General features: G+C 39.2%; 1 long non-coding RNA gene across 1 annotated transcript in view; it reads right to left on the bottom strand.

The window, feature by feature from the left end:
- The window catches only part of LOC103279010 (uncharacterized), a 31,209-nt gene extending 11,215 nt beyond the window's left edge, over positions 1 to 19,994 (bottom strand). Inside the window, exons 1-3 of the long non-coding RNA XR_506482.3 lie at positions 19,406 to 19,994; positions 18,680 to 18,841; positions 1,380 to 1,416 (exon numbers count right to left, since the gene is read on the bottom strand). This is a non-coding gene — a long non-coding RNA (uncharacterized LOC103279010). The remainder of the gene's footprint in view (positions 1 to 1,379; positions 1,417 to 18,679; positions 18,842 to 19,405) is intronic.
- Between the last annotated feature and the right edge of the window lie 914 nt (positions 19,995 to 20,908).

The raw sequence follows: 20,908 nt of genomic DNA, 5'->3' as shown, positions 1-20,908 counted from the left end.
TCTTGTCATAGAAAGTGCAACAAAACATTACAAAAACCATGAAGTTCCCCCAGTGTACTTACACTGAGTCTAAATGTTAATGGCTTAGTGCAAGTAGAAAATGCTGACTACTGATGTACAGTATATAATTTACATCTGGGTTATATGGCAAAATTTGTACAACATAACTGGGGCTGGACTGGAAACTAAAGTGCGTCTGTTAATTATGTACAAATCCATATTAGGACCTTCTTTCATGGTGAATTTACACACATTAATTAAGGCAAACAAACATTATCCAGTGGCTCCCATTTTACAATGCTTCTCCCATACCATCTTTAAATAAGAGGTTCCCGTTGGAAAACTGTGTGCTTACTATTTTCTTTGTAGTCAATTTTGAACCAGTTTCACCCATCTCCTGGCACACTGTCATCAATTTTTTAATCATAGGATGTGGAAATCGTCTTTGTGTTCCCATCTTTGTGGTCAGAATGATGTGTACTTGTGGGTAGTCTCTGTTAGGTACCTTTTTTTCTCTTACTGTATACTGCCATTCGTCATTACCGCTGTAGTCAGCGTCAGGGAAGAAAAGAACCTGCATAGCCCTTATTCTCTTCTCGCAGCACTGTAGCTCTTGCAGGCATAGTTTACAAAGCAGTTGTGTGGTAAGAAGAATGAAGTACATGGCATCCATCTTCCTTTAAGTAAAAATTCTGGTGAACTGAGAATTTGCTACTGAGAAACACACACATATGTGTGTGCAATCGATCCAATAGAATGGAAAGAGACAGGTTCTTGCTGTGTAGTGTGGAAGAATGAGCTTTCAGGCACTTAAAAATGGTAAGAGACATGTGAGGTGTGATGGTGGAGAGTTTACTACCATCTTCTTACAAGACGGAGCTAGGACAAAACAAGACAATAAGGAGATTCCACAAGGCACTTATATATTGTGTTGGAAAAGGTCCTTAATGTCCTCACTGCTCAGAGGTAAAGTATAAATTGGTCATTATGACTTTGGAGCTATTAATTACAAATAGCTCATAGGAAAATTTCAGGAACAAGGAGCTACTATGCAGCTATGATCTACAAACCAAATGAATTACAGTAACTTGTCCCATCTGGAACATAATTATTGAATCTATTGATAATTTTATTTAAATCTCATTAAATCATCTGGTATTTCAATGGGATAAGGAAATATCAGTTGGATTTATTTCAATATATTCATTTTATCCTTTGAAAGAAAAATATACTACACATGGCAATCAATGAATTTCCTATGCATACACACAACTATTAGCATAGGAAACTATGCAAGTTTTCCCCTGAAAGGGTATGGGTGTGTGAAATATGAAGATTCTGAAAACCCCACTGACTTACAGAGAATGAGTTATACTTACAATCTATATCTCTCTCCATCTGGAGTATATATCTTATCTACAGAAGAAAAGAAGATGTATTAATGTTTAATAGCAGGTGCAGTAGAAACTATTGATAATAAAGAACATATTTTTGTGATGAAAAAATATTTATTTTTCCTGCTTTTCTCCTCTCTTTGATAGAGAGAGAAACTTTTTCCAATTCAAATGGAAACAACTTGCTATGTTGCTTTATGTAAGAATGATTTCTAACCCTGATTTCTTTTCAGGTTTTGACATTCTGATCTAATTACTGAATCTCATCTCTTAATGAGTTATAATGAGCATAGGAAAAGTTACCAAGGAGAATTTTTGATGTAAGATCAGGAACTTACCAGAACATTAGGCTTTAAAAGTCAAAATTTATCCAGCAAAAATGGGATGTTTTGTAATTTATAATATGTGCTTTGATTGATCATCTGGAGTTTGTTTTCTTGGGACTTTGATGATAGTCATTATCAAAGTTCTTTCTAGTGCAGAAGCCTCTCAATTAAAACTTATTCAATATGATCATTAAGGTGATAAGTTATGGATAATTTTTCTGTTGAAGCACACAACCTGAGCAATAGAATATTTTACTAAATTATTTGTAATTGATAGGAAAGTGATTAAAAAGTAATTTCTATTAGAAATGTTTTGAAAACCCTTCAGTTTCTCTTTAGAGGAAAAACTCATTTGTGTATTAAATGCATCTCTGATAACTTCATACCACATTAGCAGCAGTGAACCAGCAGTCTAACTTGATGAGATTATTGGGTTAGTGAGGTTGAAGCACATTGCTCCATCTCTGCTATTCTGTTTCATATTGTTGTTCTCCTACTGCCATTACCATAACTTTTTACAGTAGTATTGATTACATACTCTTTCATCCCCTGGTGTCCAATACTTCAGCTGAAATCTGATCCTTGCTGAACATCAATTGATGGCTGAACATCTGAACATCAGAGAAAATTGATGGAGGCCATGTTCCCATATACATAAATGTCATGGAGCCAGATCCCAGGGCTGAATTTCCAAGCCCTGAATCTGACTTCATAACATAAACAATCCTGCAAGCACCTGGCGGGAGAAGATAAAATGAGCCTGGGAACTCAGGGTTGAAAGTATAAACAATTATAATTGATATAGTGTGTGGGAATGGTAGTAATGTGATCCAGGGGGTGGGATTTGATGATGATATTTGCGTGTGGTATTACGTTGCATCAGAAGTGATAAAATTAGATGTATGTAAACATTAGGTCATTCTCGACTTTTCCAAAGTCATGTATTCTTCAATAAAGATTGGATTTGAGAGCAGCTATCTTTGATCTGCGTTCAGACTGGTCCTTTGAAGTGAGCCTGACATTTAAGTCGAGAATCCAGTTCTCACCCTCCTGCGGAATTCGCAGTGAAGTGATAATGAGTGAAGAAGGAGATCAAAGCCCAAATGGGGCAGGGAGGCCTTTGCAAGGGGCCCGGCCGAAGGGAGAAGAGACGCTGCAAGCCATAGCTTCCTCTACGGGGTACCCCAGGCCGAACGGCGTGACCCAGAGGATTCCCAGGGGAGGAAGAGGCGTCTCTGCGGCTGCAGAAACCAGTTGGGGATCTGGAGGAAGTATGCCGGAGACCGTGGCCCTGCGGTTGTCCATCCTGGAAACTAATTTATCCAGGCTGTCGGAAACCGTGGGGAGGTTGGTGCCACTATTGGAAGAGAATCTCCAAAAGGAGCCCATCCGATATGGCGCCGAGAGAGAGCCAAGTAAAGAAGGAGATTGGAGCCAGAGGGGCCAGCGAGCGTCAACGCAGAGTCCCGTGGCGGCAAGGGACGAGGGAGATGAGGAATACTGGCAGGAGCTGGAGTTCCGAGACAGAATGGCGCGTGAAGTGGAGCGCCAGCGAGCTCTGGGAACTCTGAGGCCGCCATCTCCAACAGAGCTCCCAACCCCCCGAATGGGCGTCGGGGTGGAAAGGCCACTGGGGCCAGGGATCGGGTCCAGTGGATTTGCAGACGAAGGCAGAGAGGAGCGGGGGATCCAGGAAGAGGAGGAGGATGTGCCGTACGACGAGGAAAGGCGAGATGAGGGGGCTACAGCGAGGCCAGTATGCGGATGGGCGGAAGGGCCGACAGCGGCGGCAGACTTTCGGGAGCCGCGCAGAATGACCACCGGAGTGGGGCGCGGCGTGTTCCAAGGAGCCGCCCGAGGAAACCTGATGCAACCCTTCCCCATGCCTCCCAGACAGCATCAACGGGCCGCAGAATGGATGCCAAGAAGGGAAGATCTCAAACTAGAATACGGAGGGGAATCAGATGAACTGAACTTTTTTCTAATTAGCATCAGAGGATACATGGAAGACAATGCACACACATTCCCCTCCGAAGCAAGCAGGGTTCGAGCCATCGGCAACACACTAAAGCGAGGAGCAGCCAGCTGGTATGTGCAACTACATGCCAGACGCGACCCATGCCTGAGGTCAGTGCCCCGCTTCCTCGCCGCACTGGAAAACCGGTTTAGAGACCGGCTAGAGCAATTGAGGGCTCGAGACCAGCTGAAAGGAATAAAGCAGAGGGACAAAACAGTGCCCGAGTACGCAGAGGAATTCCTCCACCTCGCGGAAAGGGTACCAGAGTGGTCTGAAGTGACCAAAGTGGAGTTATTTAAAGAGGGACTACGCCCCGAGATTTTCAGCTGGGCAGCGCACAGAGATGACCCCGAAACGCTCCAGGGATGGATTCAACTAGCGGGGCGCGTCGAATCCACCCTGGCCCAAGTAAAGCGCTTCAGGAGCAGCAGCGGCCAGCAAAGACCAGTGGCGAGAGGTCGAGGAGAAACGAGGAAGCAGGAAAGACCCGGAGGGAGGCCGGGGATTCCCTCCAGAGGAGACGACAACAAACCTAAACCGGGATGCTTTGTATGTGGGAAGACGGGCCATCGGGCAGCGGAATGCTGGGCCCGGAAGGGGGAGCCGCCAAAACCCCCAAAGCCCAAGCCAGCAACCGGGAGGCGCGCGGAAGAGGAGGTGCAGGCCCCAGAATCTTCCGAAAAACTGGTGAGTCGGGACAAACGCATGATAGTAGTGCCAATCTGCCTCTCGGGGCTAGAGAATCGGGCCACCTGCAAGGCATTTGTGGATTGTGGTTGTTCTAGAAATATTATAACTCCGGAATTAGCAGGAGCGCTGAAATGCCAGCAGATGGCGCTTGACTCCCCAATTGCATTTTCGCAGCTAGATGGATCAGTCGCTGCTGGGGAAGTATCTACAAAGGAAATACGGGGGGTCCCATGTAAAATAGGCAAATGGGAAGGAAGAATATCCTTTGTGATAGCCCCTATTGCCACATACCACGTAATATTAGGGATACCATGGCTCGAACAGGCAAATCCTGAAGTAGATTGGAGAGGAAAGAGCCTAGCATTCAAAGAACAGCAGACGCAATGGGAGATAAGCAAAATTGCAGAAGAGGAGGACGAGGAAGATGAAGCAGGTGAAATAGACCCACAGCTATTGCCACCTGAATACAGAGACTTTGTGGATGTTTTCAATCAGAAAGAGGCCAGTAAATTGCCTCCCAAAAGGAATATAGAAGTAGAAATTGAAATAACCCCAGGAGCAAACTTACCAAAACCAAAAGTGTATCCCATGTCTGTGCAGGAGAAGGAGGAATTGAGGAAATATATTGATAAAAACCTGGCGCGAGGCTTCATTAAGCCATCCAACTCTCCTCTCGGGGCCCCAGTGTTATTTAGGAGAAAGAAAGACAACTCCCTACGATTGTGCATTGATTATCGAAATTTAAACGCAATTACTAAGGACAATAAATACCCTATGCCCTTAGTAAAGGATTTAATTACCGTATTGAAGAAAGGGAGCATATTTACTAAACTGGATTTAATTGAAGCGTATCATAAATTAAGAATCAAACCGGAGGATACTTGGAAAACTGCATTTTCCTGCGCATTCGGCCATTTTGAATATAAAATTTTGCCTTTCGGTTTAAAAAATGGAGGCAGTTGCTTTATGCAGCTTATAAATGAAATACTACACCCATTGTTGTACAGAGGGGTATTCATATTCCTTGATGATATCTTGATTGTGAATGAAAATAAAGAAAAGCACGTAAAATTGGTCCGGGAAGTTTTGCAGAGACTAAGGGAAGCAAAGCTGTACGCAAAACTGTCCAAATGTGAATTTAATAAAACTCAAATTGACTTTCTGGGGTATCGGATATCTCCAGAAGGGTTAGCTATGGATCCAGCTAAAGTATCAGATATGAAAGAATGGGGAGTGCCTCAAACAAGGAGGCAATTGCAATCATTTCTGGGGTTTGCAAATTTTTACAGACCCTTCATAAAAGGCTTCGCGCAAATAACCGCACCCCTTACTGAACTTTTAAAAACAAAAGGGAAAGGGGAGACAGCAAAAGTGAAAGCTCCTGGCGCCAAACTAAGTTGGACGCCAGAATGCCAAAAGGCATTCGAAACCCTAAAAGAATGCTTCACAGAAGGACCCATCCTAAAACACCCCGATATCAGGAGCCCTTTCATAATCCATTGCGATGCCTCAGACTGTGCGTACGGGGCAGTACTATTGCAAAAAGATCAAAATGGGAACTTAAAACCCTGTGGATATTTGTCCCGGAAGTTCAGCGAAACTGAAAAAAGTTGGCCAATATGGGAAAAAGAGGCATTAGCCATATTAAAAGCCTTAGAATGCTGGCGACACTTCCTCGAAGGAAGCGGAATCCCATTTGAAATTTGGTCCGACCATAAGAACCTCCAGTATTTAAAATCTCCTAGAAAATTATCTCCCAAACAAATTAGATGGGCGCAATACTTCAGCAGATTCGATTTCCAATTAAAGTTTTTTCAAGGGAAGCAGAATGTCTTGGCAGATGCTCTTTCACGCATGCCTCAACACGAAGGCACAACCACAGCAAAAGAGGGGACAATATTCTCTGACAAACAATGGGGCTTAGCTGTCAGGACAAGAGCACAAACCCAAAAGGAGAACACGGCTTTTGTTGAACTCGGCGGGGAAGATAATTGGGGAAATGAACTGAAACAGTCTTATGAAGGAGATCAATGGATCGCATCCAACGCAGAAAAGGGGGAGCAGAAGGGGGGATTTTGGTTTGTAAACAAGAAACTGTATATCCCAGCAATATTAAGGATTAAGATTTTGCATCGTTTTCACAACAACCAGAGCGCTGGTCATACAGGAATTACAAAAACAACAAAGGCAATAGCAAAACATTGTTGGTGGCCAGGAATGAGGAAGGACATAAAGAATCATGTTGTTCAATGTGATGATTGTGCCAGAAATAAATCGAGAGGAGGGAAGCCTATGGGATTATTACAAACGGTAGCGGAACCTACCAGACCTTGGGAATGTGTAGCTATGGACTTTGTGGGGGAACTGCCGGTTAGCAAAGGACATCGTTATATTTGGACAGTATTAGACCTGTTTTCTAAACAGGCCCACTTTATAGCGCTGACGAAACTACCATCGGCCGAGAAACTAGCTGAACTGTACATAAATCATATTTACAAACTGCATGGATGTCCCAGTAGAGTGGTCAGTGACAGAGGAGTACAATTCACAGCAAAATTTTGGGAAAAATTCTTGGAAATGCTAGGAGCAGAAAGGAGTCTAAGTTCTGCTTTTCACCCCATGACAAACGGGGCGGTAGAACGTACTCAGCAGACGCTTGGGCAATTCCTTCGAATGTACTCTAACATGAGACAAAATGACTGGTCTAGGTGGTTGGCTTTTGCGGAACTAGCTTTTAATTCGACTATACATTCAGCAACAAATAAAACCCCCTTTGAAGTAGTTTACGGGTATGAAATACAGCCTTTACCCCAGTTGCCAAGATGGACAGAAAATGAGGAAACAGAGGCAGGGAAATGGAAAACGCAAATGCTAGAATGCTGGAGTCAAGTAACTGCATCCTTAAAGGAAGCACACAAAAAGTATAAAGCGTTCGCAGACAGAAAGAGGGTGGAAGGCGATAAATTAGATAAAGGAGATCTAGTGTGGTTAAGTACCCAAAACATCAAATTGGGGCTACCTTCAAGAAAACTGAGCCCCAAATATATTGGACCATTCAGAATACAGGGTGTTATCAATGAAGTAACTTTCCAGTTGGCATTGCCAAAAAGTTTAGGGAAAATACACCCAGTATTCCATCGCAGCTTACTGAAAAAGTATATGGGGACTTTGGACAAAATGGACACATAGAGTTATTGTTTGATTTGTTTCAGAACTATGATGAAAGAAGAACCGAAGAGGAGGACGAAGAAAACGACGGCGCCATGTCATGGAGCCAGATCCCAGGGCTGAATTTCCAAGCCCTGAATCTGACTTCATAACATAAACAATCCTGCAAGCACCTGGCGGGAGAAGATAAAATGAGCCTGGGAACTCAGGGTTGAAAGTATAAACAATTATAATTGATATAGTGTGTGGGAATGGTAGTAATGTGATCCAGGGGGTGGGATTTGATGATGATATTTGCGTGTGGTATTACGTTGCATCAGAAGTGATAAAATTAGATGTATGTAAACATTAGGTCATTCTCGACTTTTCCAAAGTCATGTATTCTTCAATAAAGATTGGATTTGAGAGCAGCTATCTTTGATCTGCGTTCAGACTGGTCCTTTGAAGTGAGCCTGACACATAAACATACATATAACACAGATAATACATTGCATTATGATGCTCTAAGCAAAGTTCTCCGGGGCTGGATTATTGAAGCAATAGTAAAACAGTGGAAAGGATTAGTCTGCTTTCCTTCCAAAGACAAAGAGCGCAGGTATGTGTGTAAAGCCACATATGGTCCTTGTTCCTTGGGAAACTGGCCTCTTGGTCTTGCATAGAAAATTTCAAAGGTCTTTTGCCCTCATTATAGCTGTCATTAGAGTTGGTTTACCAGTACTCAAAATAAAAATAAAAATCTAAGCTTGCACAGGATTAATAATTTGAAAAATTATTTGCCATTGAGGAGGGAGGAGACCACATATTTTAGTACAGGATTCCAAGAGGTGCAATATGGCTAAGAGAGGATTAAATGTGTGCTTACTATTTTCTGTGTACAGATTTTTACCTGCTGAAGCTGAATAAATCCCCACAAACATGTATTGCAGCCCAAACAGATCTAGACAAAGATTCTTCCTGTTTGCTATTGAAAAGAAATGCATATACGAGCAAGAAAAGCTTGCATTGAAAAGAAATACCTATTTGCACACACCTGTCAATAAAGTAATGGATAACAGAGACAGCTGGTGGCTCTGTTGCTTTAGGGCAATGAATCCATGCTGGGCATTATGAGAGAGACTGTGAATGCTATGTAGATGTGGAAATCAAGCTTAGCACTATGGATTCACCACCTCCAGTAATGGTGCCACCAGTTACCTTTGCCTGGAAGCCTATATTATTTCATTATTCATTTACACAGAAACCTGTCATGGAATAAAGACATACAGCATGACGATCTTGCTGAAGCTAAGGAAAGTTTAGTCCATACTTGCTTTGAACTACGTGACTTCTGTCTTCATTTTCTATCATAGAACAATGACAGGATATCAAGTAATAGGATAAATATAAAACATAAAGCTGGAATTACATTAAAACCTATTAGACAAAAATTAACATATTAGAGCCACATTAAAAGACAAAATAAGCCCACTTTGAAAGTTTAGTGGAATAAACTCTAGCTATTAGATCTTCCCCATTACTGTCAACATGGCTGATTCCATCTCCAAGCTTTGTGCATTGGGGATTGTAATGTGAAAATGGGAACTCTACCTATTTGGATTAATCTCCACATAGGTAGAAATCCTCTTCAGACCTTCAGCATTTACAAATGGAGTTAATAACATGGATCTTCTAACAATTTTCTATGTTCTTTGGACATAAGGAAGAGAATTTGGAAGGAGGCTATGGCATAAAATAAATGGGAAACAGTGCCCCAAAATCCACACACTAAGAACTGCCTATCTGTCCTCACTGTGGGACTCTGAACTTTAAGTGTGAACTGGTTTCCACTCTGATTAAAGAGTTTACATACTAAAAATGTTATGGGATGATCATTCTATTCAGATGACACAACATTTCCATTATCTCCACTGACTTTCATAGAGTACAAACAATGGTGGAAAGTTGGGGCATCTCCATTGTGAAGTCATACCAAAGTCCATCTAATATTTAGAGATGATACTTTGTAAATTAGCTTTTAATTTGTTTGTAATCGGTTCTTAAGGATTTTAACTATGATGTTTTTACTTTCATTGATATTCAATTCTGTTTTAATGTTTGTATATTTGCAGACTTTAAATTGTATCAATATGCTTTTGATGCATATTGAGTCTCCCTCTTGGAGAGAAAAAGTAGAATATAAATAAACACCATGATGATGATGATGATGATGATGATGATGATGATGATGATAAATTGCACGACTGGAGCCTAAAATATTAACAGTGTTAAGAAACAGAGGGTCAGAAATCTGGATATATAAGAAAAACTTGACTTTCAGAGAGAGACACAGAGAGATTCATGATGATTACTAGAAATTATATTAGCATAGACTTTGCCTGCATACAATTATATGATTTAACACCTGCCATGTTACATGACAACTAAATTGTAAAGGGCTTGAGGTACAGAAATCAAGTTTGGAAAATGTAGATTGAAGTTGTACCAAATTACTGTATACAGATTACAGAAAGAATCTTGGCTAAAACATTAAGCGTCTGTTCATGTTATTGCCAGTGGGCAATCAATAACAGTAAAGCTGTTTTCTTTTTATGTCTACTTTTAAACAACATAATGCATCATCATTATAAGGAATCTCCCTATAAAACAAGCATCAAGAGAAATAAAGCTCCAATATAAACACAAATAAATCTCTTTCACTTGGAAAAGTCCATTCAAACTCCCCGTTTAAGTTACCACTATCTTACTAATAGATGATATGTATAATATAGTGTTTTTTTTCTCACTGTGTTGTAGAGCTGTTAAATCTATAAACTAAGGATTAAGGCTGAGATTTGTTAAAACGAAAATACCTGAAAATTAATCTAACAGGGATTACTTCTTAGAAATACATGTGAAATTGCACTGTGCACTTCCAAAACTTCCATAAAACATGAAATAATGGGAATGGTTTTAGGAAAAATGTTTTCAGTTTTTACTCTGAAGCATTTTTATGTTTGGAATATTTTCAGAAAGAAAGGTAGGATAATTTTGCAGTTAATATTCAACTCTCATACACACTGATTTCATTGTTAAGAGTACTGTTTGAAAAATAAAATAAAAGCACAAATAAGAAAATAATATCTCAGCTTCTTGCTATAAAAACTTCAAATTATAAAAACATCAACAAAATAATTGTCACAATTTTGTTTGAAAGCCTCTTAATTCAGCAGTGGATTATTTTCAGTGTTGTGTGGCCTACTTCAAGTAGCACATTTACAACACCATAATCCAGTGGAGGTGGGGTAGTTGGATTTGCTGACATACAGAGGAGGCCAATAAGAATCTGACATGTGTCTAGGGGATGAGGGGCATGGCCTCAGTAGGTGATTTAAATCAGCCACACTCTCTTTATTTCCCTCTTTGAATTTTGTTGGTCCACCCGCCCACCTCCTTCCACAGCCTAGCATTATGTGGTCGCTTTAGGGCAGTGGTTTTCAACCTGTGGGTCCCCAAATGTTTTGGCCTTCAATTCCCAGAAATCCTAACAGCTGGTAAACTGGCTAGGATTTCTGGGAGTTGTAGGCCAAAACTCCTGGGCATCTATAGATTGAGAACCACTGCTTAAGGGGAAGGGAATGAATCCACCCCTCTTTTCAAGGATTTTTAAATCTACTCTACACTGTCACAGAGAGTGGACAAATTTGGCTTGGGTGGTATCAAATAAGTAGGCTTTCTTGGCAGGTGTTGTGGGAGCTATGATTTGGTGTTGGATGAGAATTTTGAATCTTGTGGGTCAAGCAATCTGGAGAGTTGGGGATTAATATCCTGTCCTTGGGGCTGGTCTCTAGGGCAGGGGTCCCCAAACTAAGGCCCGGGGGCCACATGCGGCCCATCGAAGCCATTTATACGGCCCCCGACTCCTCCCTCGCCCGGTGCATGCCTTCCAGAGCTTTGCTTGTTTATAATGGTATTTTAATCATTATATCAAGGGGGTGCTTTGCTGGTGCTTTGAGTGCACAAAGGCAGAAGGGCGCTGGACTAAATGGCCCAAGTGGTCTCTTCCAATCCTCTTTATTATTATTATTATTGACACAAAGACACAGTATAACACAACAAAAAAGATATATACTGTATATACTCGAGTATAAGCCTAGTTTTTCAGCCCTTTTTTTAGGACTACAAAAGCCCCCCTCGGCTTATACTTGGGTGAGGGTCCTGGTTGGCTTATATTTGGGTCAGCTTATACTCGAGAATATATAGTACATTTATTATTTTTCTCTATTATTATTGGTATTATTACATTTATTATTTTTCTCTATTATTCTTGCTACTACAGTAGAGTCTCACTTATCCAAGCCTCGCTTATCCAAGCTTCTGAATTATCCAAGCCATTTTTGTAGTCAATGTTTTCAATATATCATATTTTGGTGCTAAATTCGTAAATACAGTAATTACAACATAACATTACTGCATATTGAATTACTTTTTCTGTCAAATTTGTTGTATAACATGATGTTTTGGTGCTTAATTTGTAAAATCATAACCTAATTTGATGTTTAATAGGCTTTTCCTTAATCCCTCCTTATTATCCAAGATATTCGCTTATCCAAGCTTCTGCCGGCCCGTTTAGCTTGGATAAGTGAGACTCTACTGTATTACATTAATTTTACTCTATTTTTATTATTAATACATTTATTATTTCACTCTGATCTTATTATTATTATTATTGCATTTATTATTTTAATCTATTTTTTATTACTTGTATTATTTTTCTGTATTTATTATTATTATTATTATTACATGTATTATTTTACTCTATTATTATTAAAAGGATACATAAGCACATTTACATTGAAGAAGATGAGAATAATGATTTGATTAGAGTTGGACAGTCTTATCTTAAATTTGAGCTTTATGTAAATATTCAAAAACATTTAACTTACTGATGCCTCAATTAATGTAATTTTATTGGTATCTGTTTTTATTTCTGAAATTTACCACCCTCGGCTTATACTGGAGTCAATGTTTTCCCAGTTTTTTTGTGGTAAAATTAGGTGCCTCGGCTTATATTCGGGTCGGCTTATACTCGAGTATATAAGGCATGCTGGATTTCGTATCACAAAATCACAAGTTCCCAAGTGTTTAGGGCTGTGTGATGCATCCAACCCTTTTTATTATTTTTATTATTATTATTATGATTAACATTTAGGCTGTATTTGTTCCTGTTTGGGTTTTTTTACTTCAAAATAAGAGATGTGCAGTGTGCATAGGAATTTGTTTATAGTTTTTTTTCAGCTATAGTCCGGCCCTCTAAGGGTCTGAGGGATCATGAACTGTTCCCCTGTTTAAAAAGTTTGGGGACCCCTGCTCTAGGGTCTTAGCTCTAGTTAGAAGTCAAATGCGACTTTGATGGCTTACACCCCTTGATTAGCTTTCCAGAATAAGAACTGGCCTTTGAGCAACAATGTAAATTATGGATTGATCTTAGGGGTTTTGGTGTAATATTCAAGGGGAGGTTGGGGGCTCCAGTCAGGGATGACAGACTGCCTCAACCTCTCCTGTATCAGATTGCTCCTCTTTTTTATTTCAAAAAGAGGCTTGACAGCTACCTCATGGGTATACTTTAGTTGAAGATTCTGCATTAAGCAGACTAACTCAACCAGAGAAATCAGCCATAGCAGAGCACTTGATGAACCAACCTGGACACAGTATATTATTTGAGAACACAGAAATGCTCAACCACTCCAACAACTATAATGTCAGACTACACAGAGAAGCCACTGAAATCCACAAGCATGTGGACAACTTCATCAGAAAGGAGGAAACCACGAAAATGAACAAAATTTGGCTACCAGTATTAGAAAAAAAAACCCTCCAAAATCAGAACAGTAAATAAGGAGCAGTACTCTGAAAACAGAAGAATTCCAGACATGAATTAGAAAATAACTACACAAGGAAATGGAAGGAAATAAAAAAAATTTCTGGAAACGTGGAGAAAACTATATCTGTCATTATTAGGAAGGATCGCAAGCGTGAAAATGAACATTCTACTGAAGATGATATTTCTTTTTCAAAATTTACCAATAATCAGAAACCTAAAAATAATCAGTGAAAAGAAAAAAAGATCTAATGAAATATATATGGAAGGGGAAGAAAGCAAGAATAAACTACAAAAACATGATAGAAGAAAAACACAAACAAAGGGGGATAGCAATGACAGACTTGAAATTATATTTTGAGGCGAGTGCCCTGGCATGGATCAGATATTGGACCAAATTGGAGAAGGATAAAATATTAAACCTAGAGGGGATTGAGTTAAGATCCAACTGGCACTCATACTTATGGTATGAGAAGGGAAAAAAGGAAAAGAATTTCGGAAATCATTTTGTGAGATCGGCTATACTTAAGATTTGGATGAAATATAAAAACAAGTTCTATGAAAAAATGACACTTTGGCTATCACCCCTAGAAATGGCCCAAAGGAGAGAAATGGGCTGGAAGAATTGGCCAAGATACAGAGAATTAATGGAAAAACAAGAAGGTGAATGGAAATTGAAGACACAACAAGAGATGAATAATTTAGATAAGAATATTACTTGCTTCCAATATTGGCAGACAAAAGAACAATTCAAAAAAGATAGAAAATTAGGGTTTGCTGAGAAAGAAACATTTTGGGACAGAATAATGGCATCAAAAAAGAAAACAATAACCAAAATTTACAAAAAAAACTACTGGAGTGGGATGTAGAGAAAGAAAACACGAAGAAGTACCAAGAAAAATGGTCAGAAAATATAGGGAGTGATATAAGAAAAGAAGAATGGGAAGAAATTTGGAAAAAGAAACTGAAATATACATGTGCAATGGACCTAAAGGAAAATTGGATAAATAGATAGTACTTAGGCACATAGATAGTACTTGACACCAAAAAGATTGGAAAAATATTTTAAAAATACAAGCCCGATGTGTTGGAAATGTGGAGAAAAGGAGGAATCACTGTTCCACATGTGGTGGACGTGTAAAAAAGCGAGAAATTGTTGGGGAAAAATTAGAGGAAAACTACAGGAAATGCTAGAAATAAGGATTCCACTAAAACCAGAGATTTTTCTATTAGGCATAAATGACCAAAAATTAGGGGGCGGGGGGAGGACAAACTTTCTAATAACCACAGCAGCAAGGATTTGCTATGCAAAAGATGGAAAGAAAAGGTAACACCAAAAGAAGAAGAATGGAGAATAAAAACCTTAGAAATAAGAAATATGGACAGACTTACATACCTCATATCAAAAAATAATGGAGAAGCAATAAAAGAGACGGATTGGAGTCAAATCACCAAGTATCTAAACAAAGACTATGGAAAGATAATGTACTAAAGAAGTAAAAACTACACACCCAATTAAAGAACAGAAAGAATGATGGAGAACAGGAAAAACAAAAAAGATAAATAAAGAAGTGAAAGGCAGGAACCCCATGGAAGATGATCGAAAGTCAAATTTTATATATTTTTTTATTTTTATTTTTTCTTTCCCTTTTTTCCTTCTTTATTTCTCTTCCCCTCTCTCTTTCTTACTATCTGTTTTTAAACGTGTGTGTGTGTGTGTGTGTGTGTGTGTGTGTGTGTGTGTGTATATATATATATATATATACACTCAATAAAGATTATAAAATAAAAAAAGAATTCCAGCCATGAATCAATCAGGGGCAGCTAACGACTCTGAACAAATGATTCCTCCAGGCCAGGATGTGAGGCTGGGAAGGCCATTTAATGCTAACAAGGTGATTAATTACAACATTCACACCAGCCTCCAATAGACAAGAGTTCTTTTCCCCCACCCAGGAATTTCCACAGATATATAAACCTTCCTTGCTTAGTTTCTCCATACCTCAAAACTTCTGAGGATGCATGCCATAGATGTGGGTGAAACATCAGGAGAGAATACTTCTGGAACATGGCCATACAGCCCGGAAGACACACAACAACCCTGTGATCCCGGCCATGAAAGCCTTTGACAACACATCAAGCCAAAATACATGGACACACAATTACCAAAGCTATAAAACAAACATATATAATTACTAACAAAAGAATGAAGTAAATATCTATGTGCATAGAAAACTTGAATAGATACAAGATCAGGACATCAAATATAATACAGTAGAGTCTAGTTTATCCAACATAAATGGGCTGGCAGAACGTTGGATAAGCGAAAATGTTGGATAATAAGGAGGGATTAAGGAAAAGTCTATTAAATGTCAAATTACATTATGATTTTACAAATTAAGCACCAAAACATGTTTTACAACAAATCGACAGAAAAAAACAGTTAAATACACAATAACGTTACGTAGTAATTGCTGTATTTATGAATTTAGCACCAAAACATTGCAATGTATTGAAAACATTGACTACAAAAACATTGACTACTAAAAGGCAGACTGTGTTGGATAATACAGAAAGCTGGATGAGCAAAGGTTGGCTAAGCAACACTCTACTGTACAAACATGATAATGGGTTATCAATAAAACACAGTGCTTGTAATGGTAAACTAAATAACTTGAAAGCACTAAAAATCAAGGTTGGAAACCTGCTGGAATTAAAATGTACTGGCTACTCATATTTACCATAGTTTAGGTTTGAATCTTTTATTTATTTTTTTATTTTTTTATTTCCAGCATTTATATCCTGCCCTTCTCACCTGAAGGGACTCATGGCGGCTTACAACAATTGGCAAAATTCAATGCTTACAACATAATTATAAATCAAAAACAGTACATACAATCTATTAAAAACTATTATAAGTTTAAACCTGATCAGGTGGTGGTCGGTCCATGGCAACGAAGTGATGGTTAGCTCCTCCACACCCCCACCTTCCTCCCATCCCTGGCAGAAAACCAAGTCAAGTGTGTGCCCTGCTCTGTGGGTAGGACCAGATACTAGTTGGGACAGCCACATGGTTGCCATGGCGGCCATGAAGTCCTGAGCCCCTCGGAGAGAGTGGTTTGAAATTGAAATCCCCCAGCACAATAAGCCGCTGGGATTCCAATGCCAGGCCCGAGACTACGCTGGCTAGCTCAGGCAGGGAGATTGTAGTGCAGTGGGGTGGTTGGTACACTAACAGAATCCCTAAACTGCCCTGGCCACCTACCCTCAGATGAGCACATTCGAACAAGGTTGACTGCGGGATGGGGCACCTGGTCAGGGGGATAGACTCCTTATAGACTATTGTGACTCTCTCAAAAAAACCCTCAAAAAGTCTGTTTTCAGTCTGATAATTTCTCAACCAAAGGTTTTACATCTTGGGGAAATGGGAAATGCTATCTTTTTCAGTCATCAGATGCTTTGAGTCAGGCACTTGTGTCAGGACCTTGAAGGGTCTCTCCAACAGTCTTGATGTGACTGGGAGACTGCTGGAGACATTTCCTAGCACCCAGTATGTAGTACCTTAGAAATCCTTCTTTTGAGGCACTGCCAGGCAAGAGCAGCCCTAGGTTTTTTTTAGTATGTAAGCAAACCTAGGGCAGCTCCCCCAAAATTACGCCCCCCCCCCCCACCCAACTTACCGGCGGCGGCAGAGACCATTGGGTCACTCGCCGTGGAACAAGGAAGTACTTGGTATTCTTGCGAGATTTTGCGGGATTTCACAAGATTTCTGTGAGATTTCACAGAAATCTCATGAGAATACCAAGTACTTCCTTGTTCTGCAGCGAGTGACCCAATGGTTGCCGCCGCCGCCTCCACACCGCCACCGCCTCCGCCGCTGCCGCTTCAAGTGCACCCAGCAAGGGCTGCGCCCGAAGCTGCAGCTTCATGGGCCTCCTTAAAGAACTGGGCCTGCTGCCAGGCTAAAAATTAGGAGTTGGGTATAGCATTATCAGATGTAATTACCATGATGGAGCACCATCAGTGGAATTAGATTTGATGCTGCAGGATTTCAGCAAAATGTCTACAAAATACGTATTAGAATTAATGAATTCAAAAGCAACAGAACATCAAAAAACAATAGCAAAATATACAGAACTTTAATTGTAAGTGTGAAAAAAGGAAAAAAGGTTTCACCCATAGTTTTGATAGAAGAAATTTATGTTATGGCATGTATTGGATACTGTTGCTTAAGTTTATTGGGTAATATATTGAATATACCTTCTCAAGCCTTTTTTTCTTTGTACATGTAGCCCAGCAAAAATTGCCCTATTAGTAGTCCACAATCTTTTTGGTGCTTATTTCTATATGAACGTGTTATATTATACTTGATTGAGTCTTTGATTGGCCCTATGTCACCAAATGTATTAATATAACTGTACATGGAGGTTGACTTTTTGATTAAATTTGGTTCATATTGATATGGATATACTGGCTAAAGTGACACTGCAAAAGTTTGCATTCATGATTCTACCTGTACAGGCAGAGTTTGTTAAAAATGGGGGTGAGACAGCAGGAAGTGAGAGGAAGGGAAATGCACTCCTGAAAAAGTTATCATAGGGAAAAAATGTCTCCACCGAAGCTTTCTCACCCATCCTTGTTTCCACAGAAGTCAAATTTTTTAAAATCCAATTATCACAGGGACAGAAAGTGAGGCGAACTGTTCTGAACACCAAAAGAAGCACAAAAAGGGAGTTAACCCTTCTCTATGCTATCCAAATTGCTTGTTTGTGTGTGTGTGTGTGTGTGTATTACTTAAAATGAATTGTTCCAACTTACAAACAAATTCAACTTAAGAACAAATCTACAGTCCCTATCTTGTTCATTATTCTTCGGTTATTCCTTTTCATCTGTGTAATGACAAAGACTGATGTCTGTTTTTTTGGCTTTGTGATCTCATCAGTTTCTGTGTCCATTAAGATGGCTTTATCACAGATATTCTGTTTACATAAGTTAATAACACAACTGTTTTCTCCTTATACAAATGTCCCAAGCATATTATTTTAACACATATAAAATCAAGGCTGGAAGATTAAATACACTAGGAAATATATAGGCCAATTTAAACATAATGCTAATGTAGAGAACATGTTATAGTATCTACAGCACAAAAAGGGGGGAAGATGGGCATTTTATTTTGTCCAAGCAATTTGGCTATAGAACAGCTCTCATCCATCATAGTTATTACCTTTAGATATGCAGTGCTGCAGGCCAATTCTTCTCTAAGCCAATCTTATGGAAGTCTTTAAAACAGTCAACTGTAGGAGCAGAAGTTTCCCTAGAGTCAATAGGTGCAATTGCTTCTGGATGGTGTCAAGATTGAGAAAATCTAACCTTGGATCCTGTTTTGCTGATATCATCAGCAGTTAATGCATTGCAGAGAAGAAGAAAAAGAGAGAGAAAGAAAAGACATGAATAAGAAAGTGTGTTTGTTCGTGCCTGTTTAACAACATTATAATATGCATTCCACAAACAGATGAAACCAATCATTTTAGGGTATGAGAGTAGCAGGAAGCTGCATCGTTCCTCTTAAGTTGAACAACCTTTTTCCTATATGTAAGAAGAACTTTGCTTTAAGAATGAAAGGAATGTTAAAAATATTTGAAAAAATATATTTTTAAAAAATTGTTATGTGTCAGCAAACTCTAACAAAGAAATTTTTGTCTTCATCTAAATATGGTATAGAACATGGTATTCTTTGTTACGGGATTGTGAAAAACAAACTGCGTGCAAGTCCTGTCCAGACTTATCCAGCCCTTTTGTGCATCCACAATTAGCAAAAGAAACAAGCAAGGAAAATGGAAAAAAACAAAGTTTACTCTTAAGTAGCAGAGTCAAGGAGAAAATTAAACAGGCAGCTTCAAAAAATTCCAGCTTCAAAATAACTCAGTCCATCTGAAGCAACAAAACTCACATAAAGTTCTTTGCATTAAATTCATGCATCTTCTTTGGAGATTACTTCAATGGTGCAAGGAGACAAGCAGTAGGCTTTCAGTCAGGATTCAGTAAGTCCCAAAAAGCATTACAAACATTTCCCCAAGTTATACCCCATTCAGGAAGTGGTTCAAGCTTGTATCCTTGATTGTTCTAATTACTCAACTATGAGTTGTAACTGACCAGGTGTTTTCCCCTTAAAACACACATACATAAGTAGTGATCCCACAGAGACTTAGTCAAATACATGCATATACAGCAATATTTTTCACCAATCTTCTTCCTAAGTACTAACCATTGAGTCATTTTGTTCAAATTTCATACATGGACTTTGGGGTCAGTTATAGCATTTTCCTATGTGGGAAGGAATATTCAAAAATATTATTAGTGTGCAAAAAGGTTTGTACAAAGGTTGCATAAAGTAAGTCTCAAACTGAAAATGGACTTCAAAAAACATGCAGGCAGTCCCAGAGCTACAAACATCTGACTTACAAACGACCCACAGTTAAGACAACAAGTGAGAAAACAGGAAGTGAAAGAAATGTATCCCTCGGAAGAAAAATTGACTTCTGAAAGAGTTATTATGGCGGAAAGATGTCTCCACTCAAGCTTTCTCACCAATCCTCGTTTCCACAACAAGCCAAATTTTACGAAACCATAGGGGTATAGTAACCTTTCCCTATGCTATCGAAAGTTTTGAAAAAGATATATTTTTGTCTGGAGTTACACTTAAAAATGCACCTGTTCCTACTTACAAATACGTTCAACTTAAGAACAAACCTACAAAACCTATCTTGTTTGTAACTGGAAAACTGCTTGTACTAGTTTTGATCACTTTGTCACAGTGAGAAAAAGAATGTGTCAAGAGTCAGACGCCAATTTTCAAACAAAACAGAGTTTATTCAGGAGATAGGCCAAAAAGTAAACATAAACACAGAAGATAGCTTTAAACACTTAACTATCAGTGTTTAAAAAGCAGTCCAAACAAAAATATATATCAAAAGTATGTTTTAGCAAGCCAACCGGATTATCCACGCAAGTATTTAGATAAAACTAAAAAGGTGCTTTAATTCAGCTTCAAAAACAAATTGAGTTGGCTTATAAAAATAGACAAAACAAACAAGGACTTGAAACCTTTCAAAAACCTTCCAAGAGCTACAATTAGTAGCTTAAACCCGGAACAGGAAAATAAAGCCAAGGAAAAACAAACTTAGAGCGGTGCAAAAGGCACTTTGGGTCCAAGCCCTTACTGTGGCAGCCAGCTGGCTCTGTGGAATTAAAGGGGCAGTTCTCAAAAGAATCACCAAACTGGTCTGAGAACAAATAAACTAGAACTGCAGCAAACTGCTTCTACGATGCAGATAATGCCAGGAGCTCCAAAGGAAAGGCGAAGAGGCAATCCAGGGTCAGGGCAGGAGACAGCAGCAGGGTCAGGAGGGCAAGCCAGTGGTCAAGAGCCATAAGTAGTCATCCATCAAAGGGC

The sequence above is a fragment of the Anolis carolinensis genome, chromosome 5 (genome assembly GCF_035594765.1).
Source record: "Anolis carolinensis isolate JA03-04 chromosome 5, rAnoCar3.1.pri, whole genome shotgun sequence".
Lineage (NCBI taxonomy): Eukaryota > Metazoa > Chordata > Lepidosauria > Squamata > Dactyloidae > Anolis > Anolis carolinensis.
This window is presented reverse-complemented; position numbering and strand designations above follow the sequence as displayed.